Here is a 10,231-nt window from a genome sequence, read left to right on the forward strand (position 1 = left end):
GAGCAGTATTTACTACTGATCACAGAACCCTGCTTCACTGACAAGCTGCACATGTCAAAAATTGCAGCCTTTGCCAAAACGCGGTTGCAGTTTAATTCCGATGAATCGTGCAGCCCTGGTCTTAAGAGAACGTGAACAGTTAGGAAAGAAATAGGATTTGGAGCAATAGGATCCCAGCAGCCTAATACAGTAAACCTGCAGCTGTCTGTCAAACAACAAAAGAAAAAGAGAAAATCACTCACTGCTCTTGACTGACTAACCTTTGTAGCTTTATTATGAATCAATCAATATTAATTCATGTGAAGACTATGCAGTGTTTTAATTTTACATTTGATTATTCAGTTTCTGTATTGTTTCTTACTTGAATGCTACTGTTTAGGGCTGTAGCTATCGATTATTTTAGTAATCGAGTATTCTACAGATTATTCCATCAATTAATCGAGTAATCGGATAAGAAGTCATTTTTCTTTATTAAAGAGCAATACTAAATATACAAGAGATAATAAGATAGATCTCTAAAAATAAACAACTAATTTGTTTTCTTTTTAGAAAAATTAACGTTTTTATTGCTGAAATTGCATACATTAATAACCATGAAAACTAAACCCATTTAATGCATTTAATTGCCAAATTACATTCAAAATGCAAATACAAATATATCTATAAAATAAATTAAAATATAAATAAATAAATAAAAAACAAACATCAATTTCACATTACTTTAAAAAAGGTAAACAGTACAAACTAAAACTAAGGCATAAATCAAAATAATAGTAATAATAATAATAATACCTTTAACCTGCAGTTACAAATGCATAAATAATATTTAGTTATTTTAAACATAAACATTGAATACTGATATTTAAAATTATTTAAAAAACGAAAAGATACTTTAAATGTCAAATTAAAACCGCCAGCAGGTGGCAGCAAGTCACTGTTAAGAAGTGACTCATTGCGATTGAACCAAATCATTTAAACGATTGATTCATTCAGGAACGAAACGCTGTCATGTTGCACAGAGATGCAAAACAGTGCTGTGACTGTGTTTGGATTTTTTTTGTTGGCCAAATAAAGCAAAAACAGGCAATATAGTGTCTAAAACGTTGATTGAACTGTTGAATAAAATCACATTTGTAATCATGCTGATTTTAGTGATGAAATCTGGCACACTTCGTGTGATATTGACTAACTTTCTTTCTGTGGTATTTTTATGCACAATGGTGCTTAGTCTTTCACAAAACATAGCTAACGTAGGGACATCATAACTAGCCACCATATTGATTTACGGTCTTAAATATGTCCAGCACTTTTTTTACAGTCTATGGTTGGTCGTTTATCGGGTTGTGCGTCAGTAATAATGGTCCGTGGGGAAACACGATCGCTCATGCCGCTTTAAAGAGCGCCAAAAATGGCATTAAACGTGCAAATTTTTTAATCAAAACAAAATTTATATAGTTGCCAGTGGCGATCTCAGCAAAAATATCACTCGCAAATGCGACCGTTTTAGAAAAAGTCTGGAGTCTTGCATTGCATTTTATTGGTTAAAAAAAGTCCATTCCAATAGATGCTGGGTCTGAAGGAGTTAGGATATTACTTCATAATTCAAGTACTTGCAGTGTAATTTTTTGTGCCTCATTGCTTTAATGAAACCCTTTTAATACATTGCAATCAAAAGTAGGATTGCTGAATTTGATTCTGGAAAGTAGCTGATGGTTGCCTTTGTACATGACCACAGTGTTTTGTATACATAAAATGTATCCTTGATGGCATTGCCTAACGTCATTGTAAGAGCTGGGTTATTAGATGCTTATCTTGACTGGAGATGAGCTTTGCTTGGTTCATTACTTTCTATCACTTTTTCTGGTCTGCTGCAATAGAATGCATAGAGTGATAAACCTTGCAGACACATTGACAATTTAGCGTTCAGACCTTGAATTGCCTGTGCACAGGAAGAATGTACAGTCATTGTGTACAATTGCCATGGTGACTGTAAATCAGAACCCAAACTAGGGCTATTGTCAGGAAAGTAAATGCTTGACTGTTAAATCAAGGTTACACAATTAGTCATCTATAGAAATCCAGTTTTTATACTTTTATAGGCATCAAAGATTAAAAAAAAAACAAGATTAGGCTGAATATTTAAATTTCTAGCTTTTTTTTTCATCTGGTCCAGAGAAACAGTTGCCTTGACAACAGGAGAGTATTTCAGCTGAGCACGGCTGTGCTGTAGAAATGGCACTGGAAACTGTGTCAGGAATGGTGCAGATTCTCAATTCACATGATATGCCGCCTCTTCTGCAGTTTTGTCATATCACACATTTCATATTTTATCCATACACTCTTCATGGTTCATTATCACTGATTCTTTGCCTCTTCAGTGTCTCTTGTTTTGTAATTTCTCTTCTCATAGTTTGGCACGTTTGCAGCAGTGTAGGCTGGAGCAGAGCTAAGCTGCATGTGTATGCCAGATGGACTAATCTGCTCATGTTGGGCTGTCCCCATCCCCCTTTCCCTGAGCTCAACCAAGTCAAAAACCATTTCTGTTTTTTTCCCATCCAAAGACACTTGTGTTTGTGTGCTGATATTTATGTTAATTTGGTTAGAGTTGCATGATACCAAAAAATTCTGGGTTTCACTTTATTTTGTGTCCTTGTTACAGTGTAGTTATAGAATTAAGTACTGATTCCTGAGGAATATTAATTAACAACAGGTACTTACTATATGGTTAGGGGTTGGTTTAGGGTTAGTTGCTTGTAATTATGCATAATATACTGTTATTACTATAAGAAGTTATGTAACGTATAACAAGGGCAAAATAAGGTGTTAGATACCAGTGAAATTTCATGATATGCCCCACCATATGAAATTTACTGGCCCCACCGCAAAAAATTAAGGCAAATGTAGAAACACATGTAACCTAGGGGTGACAGATATGACCCAAATCTCACATGATACAATGAGTAATTACATTGAATGATATTTCATGATAATAAGACAGACCTGCCTAACTGATTTCTTAAGCGAGGACAGTAGTCATTTAGACTAGACATTCAAAAACATCATTTTCGAAAACCATCAAATAATTTTTGGTTTTTACATTTAAATAATTTCCATGCATTTTATTTCTCTCCGAACTGGCTCTGTTCATGTGCCCGTGAATCTGCGTGCTGAGATGAGAAAATGCCTCCCCACTTGTAACGTGCATTTGAGAAAGCAACATGTGCCGAACATCTTCCCTTGTAATGACTTATTATGAGAAGCGTTTCTAAACCTGTCGTCCAACAAAAGAGAACATGATAACATGTTTTTACTCTGCAACATCATTTGAGTGTTTGAAATAACTAAATTTTCTGATCTGATGTGGCTTCTTATCACAGAATGAGGCAGAAAATCTATTCCATATAAATTCCATAAGTCGATTAGCAATGGATTGTTTCATCATTCAAAGCCTTTCTATATACTTTTTAATCAGTCATTTAGCAGTCATTCAAGAGACATTTAGCTTTCATAGTGTTAAATAGTGGCCAATCCATAAAAATAATACTTCTCTCAAAAGAAACTGGAAGTAGACATGTGATAATCCATGTTTTTTTACAGTGTACAGAACTGTACTGGAGTTTTTTTTTTTTTTTTTTTTTAATGGCATTTTAAATTGCAAATCACAAAAAAAATACTCTGATGTGCCAAGCCATCAGAACCGAAAACCATGGTTAAAGGTGTGTGACTGAGTGCAGACCTGCTAACCTTTGGAAAATATTTAACATTAAATATTGCATTTTGCACATTGTGCAATTACGATTTTGACATTAGCCATTAGGGCTGGGTAAAAAAAAAATATAGATTTCTCAATTTTAATCGATTCTCTTTTTTTTTTTTTTTCCAAAAATCGATTATTCTAGCCTGTCAGAAAATGAACGGAACATTGTAGCGCGCCTCCCATCCAATAAATTGCAATAAGCTTTGTTTTTTGTCTTTGATTTGTTACTTTTGAAATTAAACAAAGTCTCAGATTTCAAATTCTGTCCATTTTATTACAATATTCAAATATGAAATGCCGTTTTGGCACTGTTTAATGTGGAGTGACAGATCGCTGTAGCCTCTCGGTTAGAAGTGGCAGCGCGAACTGATCATCTCTGCTTTAATAGCAGTTACAGCATGAAATAAACATGAATGAACATCCGAAGGTATGTTGAAAGAGTAGCCTACAACTTACTGAAATCCGTATCCTGTCTCATGTAATTACTCAATTAGTGTTTCAAATGCGGAAAGACGACAATAGCTTCTAAACAATGTGTCACGTAACGTCACATTTACCACAGAAAAACATATTCGGTGACCATGAACTCTAGAGAGGAGCATTTTGTTAAATATGCACCATAAAACATATCCATCATAGGGCTGGACAATAATTCAATATCAATATGTATCGCGCTATAATTTTTTTCAATAACGGTGATATGATTTTTAAACGCATTTCCGTTCAGATAAATAGTGTTCATATCGATATCGGAATTATATCGTATCGACCGAAATTAAGAAATATATCGTGATATCAATTTTGGCCATATCGTCCAGCCCTAATCCATTATAATTTTTTTTACTGTTCTTCAATATTTAATTTGTTCGAATAAATCCGTCAAGTTTTTGGACAACCACCATTTAAATGTTTATATTTTAAAAAAATGAACTGAAGTAGAAATATAATTATGTAATTTAAAGTTCAAGTTAGTATTATAAATTTAATATTACAAAAACTTTGAGTATATTTTAAAGTGCCCCTATTATGGATTTTTAAAAATTACCTTTCATGCAGTGTGTAACACAGCTCTAAGTGAATTAAAACATCCTGGCAAGTTTTAAATCTGAAAGTGCATCGTGTATAAAGTTATTGTCTTTCAAAAGAAAGAGTCGACTCTGAATCATTTAAACGAGTCGTTTTTAAAACGAATCCCAAGCAGTTTCATGTTGGCTTCAACATGAAACATTAGCATATTGCCCACCCACTTGCTGGTTTTTCGGTTGGTCAATGAAAGTGCAAATTCATTCTTTGCCACTAGGTGCCGCTTTTGGAGTGGTAAAATAGCTGTTTCCCCGGTAATGCTGTACACAAAGCAGCACTGCGCTCTCAAACGCTGCTTTATCAGGCATTACAGCCATGATGAAATGAAAATGAGATCAATCAGACCAATCACAGCAGATTAGAGTCAAGCAAAGGAGGGGTTTGGAAAACTGAAACGTTAAACGAATCGTTTGGGAGTCGTTGAGCAACTAGGTAAAAATAAATGCATATTATAAGACAATGAAAGTGTTTTTTGAGTTTGCATGCATGTCAACCTGTTGTTGGGGACTCCCAAAACCAAAATATGAACTTTTCATTACTCACAATAGGGGCACTTTAAGTGTTTGTTTACAAATAAGCAAATTTCAACTTCCATTTTATTGACTCTCAGGTATATTTTACAGCATTAGTTGAGAGATTTTATTTTTCTTTGAGAAAATTTGGCATGTCCTGTACCTGATATATATCCAAAATAATCGATACTGAATCGGATTGAATCGAATCGCAAGCTTGTAAAGGATAATCAAATCGAATTGGCAGGTCTGATAAGATATTATAATTATAAGTTATATAAGGTATAATAAGCTGCAGTAATGCTCTAGTGTTCACTGAAGATATGATCAGCTGTGTGTATGTGATCATGGGGATTTTCAGGCCATTTTGTGTGTGTTTGACATTTCAAGCACAATAAGTCACAAAAGCAAATTGGATTCAGTACTAGTATTCTGTGTGACAGGCAGCTTTCTGCATGTGTGCTTCAGGTATGTGTGGACAGAAATTGTCTTTCTGACAATGTGTGAATCCCTTGGACTTCTCTTCTCATTCACATCTTATTGTGCTTGAACAGTTTAAAATCGGTTGTACATTTAAACTGACAAGACTTAAAAACACATGATAAACTTTTGTGAACTGTCCTGAACGTTTTCATGTTTGCCCTGCATTCACTTCAGACAAGCAAACTGTTTACATTAATACCAAGGTGGAAACTTAGACCAAAAAATCTAATTTGATTCTCTGTGCTTATAGCCATATGAGTATTCAAAAGTTGCTGCCTCTAGCCAGACTCAGGAGGACCGCTTAACATCTTACTACATCCTACTATACTAGTGGAGCTAGTATTGTGGTGGAATGGTGTCTCAGTTTCATTGGCCTGATAATGCCATTGGATGGGACATGGAGTGGTTCCTACAGAAGCCAAGCTGATCAATAATGTAGATGTCTTCGAAGAGGAGCAGAGATCAGCTTTTGCTACTGTATTACATGGCTTTTCACAGTCTCTGGCTCTTTCTCTTGCTGCTTAGGAGATAGTGTCAGGTTCCTCTGAAGGTGCATGGGACAGATAGGATGGCTGAATTTAATTTGCCCAGTTAAGGTATTACAATAAACTGCTGTTGCTGATATTTGACACTGTACTCTGCTTTCCGTATCATCAAACCATTGTTATGAATGTCTGCTTTCAAACGCAGATGGGAGACACTAGAGAAGCCTCGTGCACATCTTCAACTCCCAGTTTCCTTGAATAAGCTGGGTGTGCAAAGCATGCTTGTGTATTTTTTTCCCCGTAACTTCTGTGTCCACTACGGTCCGCAACTCCCCAGCGATTGTGAGCATTCTGCTTTGTCTTCAGTATTCAGAGAGGGCATCATGGCCGCAGTCAGACATGTAGTGAGATAAGAGAGGTAGTGTTATCTGACAAGAGAGGCACTTTGTGGCATGGGGCGGGGAGCTCCCGCGGCCTGATTTCCCACATAAATGGAGCTGACTGAATTGTGGAAATGGTGGCGCTTCCTGTAATCCGATGCCCTGGGGAACAGCACAGAGAAAACGGGCTGCAAACAGAAGAGAGGTGGGATAAAGGATGGCTGTGCCCTCAGGCTTGCATTAAAGCACTCGTCTCCTCCTTAATTCCACAATGCCCATTGCCCCATATAGGTCTACGTGCTCACAAAAGCCACAGGCCCGGCCACGGACCCACAACAACAACCTGGACCAAAGCAACTTTTTTTCCCCCTCGTCCATGCAGCTGTTCTAGCAGTGGCGTATATAAAACCGCTCCCTTCTTACCTAGTTCTCTGCCTATGTGTAGCTTCAGTTGTTGACTATCCTTGCATGAAATGCTTGTGGTTGAAGTGCTTTTCATGTAACGTGATGTGGGGACGATTTTCATCCTTTTTTCAGAGGACATTGAATCTCCAAAGCACATCAAACATGCATTGCGGCTTCGAATGCAGGAAATGCATTCTCTGTAGAGCCACTGACTCCATAGCATGTGGGAATGGTTTTGGTGATCTCGAGTTTGATTGCTGTTGATGTTTCCATGTGTTTATCTGCTCAGATGTGTGCTTTGAGGCCCTCTGCCAGCCATTTCCATCAGAACTACTAATGGACTAGAGCAGGGGTTTTCAACCTTTTAAGACATGCGCCCCCCCCCAGTTTGTCTAATTTCACTCGCGCCCCCCCAACATCCAACTCCCCTTTACATTCACTTAAAACAACCGACTGTGCTTACAAGGATACTTGTCAAGACAGCCATTGGTATTCACCTGCTGTTTGAGAAGGCTATCTGTTTGTGCACTTCTGGTGTGTAAGCGGTGCGCATAAAAACGCTCTATCACAGTGCGAGTCTTGGGCTTAAATGGCTTAAAATTACTTTAATGTTTAAACTGACAAGACTTAAATTGCCCCCTAGTGGATGGCTAAAGATTTGTTAACTCATATTCATAAATTCTCAAGAGAACGTCTCTGAATTAACTGATGCGGCGCCCCCCTTGAACGCCCCACATGTTGAAAACCCCTGGACTAGAGCACCTCAGATTTAACAGTGGTTTCCCTCACCTCTCTCTCTGCAACCCCACCCCCCAGTTCTCATGACATCATCTCATGTTTGTTTGCTGTCATACATTAAAAATGATTGTATTACACTAATAAATCTACTAATAAATGTACTTATTTTTTTATATTTTATGATATTTGGTCAAATGACTGGTTGTTGTGAGGGTCATCCTTGGTTGTTTAGGTTAAGGTAACGTGAATGAATATTATCCAGGTTGAAAATTATTGGACTTTGCCTTACTCTTTACAGGCTTAGATCAGTTTTCTAAAGCTCATTGAGGTTGGTTTTGCAGGAGATGATGGGTGTGTTGGCATGGGCTAAGAAGTGATGCTTGGAAATATCATCTGAACCTGTATTTATTTATTTTTCAAATTAAGGTATTCTTTGTAGTTTATTTATTTGTAATGCAGTAGATTTGCCCTTACTGATCAGAGTACTTCATGTGCAGGCCTGCTATTACATGTTGGTTTGTTATGGTGAGAGCTCATTAGGACATTAAAGGGTTACTCCACCCCAAAATGAAAATTTTGTCATTAATCACTTACTCCCATGTCGTTCCAAACCCGTAAAAGCTTCTGACACAGAACAGCATAAGCAGTTTGTGTTCAGTGGATACTTTCCAAAATGGCGCTACGGTGATGTGGAGGAGACGAATTGTTAAATAAAGTCGTTATTTTTGTTTTCTTGGGCACAAAAGTATTCTCGTCACTTCATAAAATTCAGATTAAACCACTGATGCAGGGATTTAAGTTCCATCACTACGACGGATTTCCGTCAGTTCATAAAGACAGTCACTTGCTTCATTCCTGAATGATTCATCTGTTCGAACAAATCAATTGAATGAATGACTTGACGCCACTTTCTGGCGGATTTAGTTAAATTTTTAGCGTATAATTTCAGTTATTTGAATCATATTTCTGTGTTCAAAATTTTATATTTTAAAACCTTAATCTCAACATGAATTTATGAATTTAATTGCACTCATGCTACCGCTGACCCACATTAAACGTCTGGTGCACCTATGTATTACCAATTAATTTATTAATATTACTTTCATATGATTGGTAACTTATTTGTCTTATTCTACATATTGTTTTAAATAGAAATTTTAAAAAGATTATAAACATACATTTTTGAATTTGACATGATGAAAATGATGCCATTACAAAGGTAAAAAGAAAATACTCCTGTAAGTCACTTTGAGTCAAATGTCACCTCGTATTAGGAAGGCACATTTTTGATCAGAATTTGATTATTGATCAGAAGGTGCTCCTACATTTTTAAATTAGGAGGACAAGCGCTCCTAATTACAAGAAGAAAAAAACTGCTCTTAAACTGGGTGTGTGACAGGTATGGCTGAGGAATGGGGTTTGGTCGAAGAAAAATTCAGTCAAAAGTTTTTTTTTTGCTTTAACCCATGCAATATAATAAGTAGTAAAATAAGACAAATAATTTACCAATCATATGAAATTAGTATTAATAAATTAATTTGTACTACAGAGGTGGCACAGAAGAACACAAAAGTGGCTTGTAGGTACATTTTCAGACGTTTGAGCCTCAGAGGTAGCATGAGTGCAATTAAATTAATAAATTCATGTGGAGATTAATGTTTTAAATATATATTTTTGAATACAGAAATATGATTTAAATAACTGAAATTATACGCGAAAAATTAAACTAAATCCGCCAGCAGGTGGTGGCCCCGACCCGACTTTAAACTGGCAGCTTGTGAATAAATGGTCAAAAGTGCTGTTGCTCATTTCAAAATGTTAAGGGCGTTTACACATTCTTAAAAGCCCAGCAGCAAGTAACGTTCAGTGTAATTGTAAGTGTAAGAGAAAAATGGAAAGTAGTCATGGATAGCCAAATTATGATTTTATTTATTTGTTTGTTGACTGGTTGATTGATTGATTGATTATAAGTAGGGTTGGGAATCGAAAATCAATTCCGATTCCAGAATAGGATACAGTTTGGCTACATTTGCGATCAGAAGCAAAAAAAGCTAAGTATATCTGTGATAGAATCGGAATTGATAAAATTCAAATGATACCCAACCCTAATTATAAGAGGGCTAAAGGGGTCATATGATGTTGCTTAAAAGAACATTATTTTGTGTATTTGGTGTAATGAAATGTGTTTATGAAGTTTAAAGGTCCCATATTTTACACCTTTCTGGAATTTTATTTTAGGTTTTGATGTCCTCAGGAATATATATTTGCGGTATAAATACCAAAAACCATCTCAATATATTTTTACAGCTCCTTTCTCAGGAGCTCTGCTGAGAACAGGTTGATTTTGGCCTGTCTAATTAATATTCATGAGCCTCTCTTCTGATTGGC

This window comes from Sinocyclocheilus rhinocerous, unplaced genomic scaffold (genome assembly GCF_001515625.1).
Source record: "Sinocyclocheilus rhinocerous isolate Xijiao unplaced genomic scaffold, SAMN03320098_v1.1 scaffold1465, whole genome shotgun sequence".
Lineage (NCBI taxonomy): Eukaryota > Metazoa > Chordata > Actinopteri > Cypriniformes > Cyprinidae > Sinocyclocheilus > Sinocyclocheilus rhinocerous.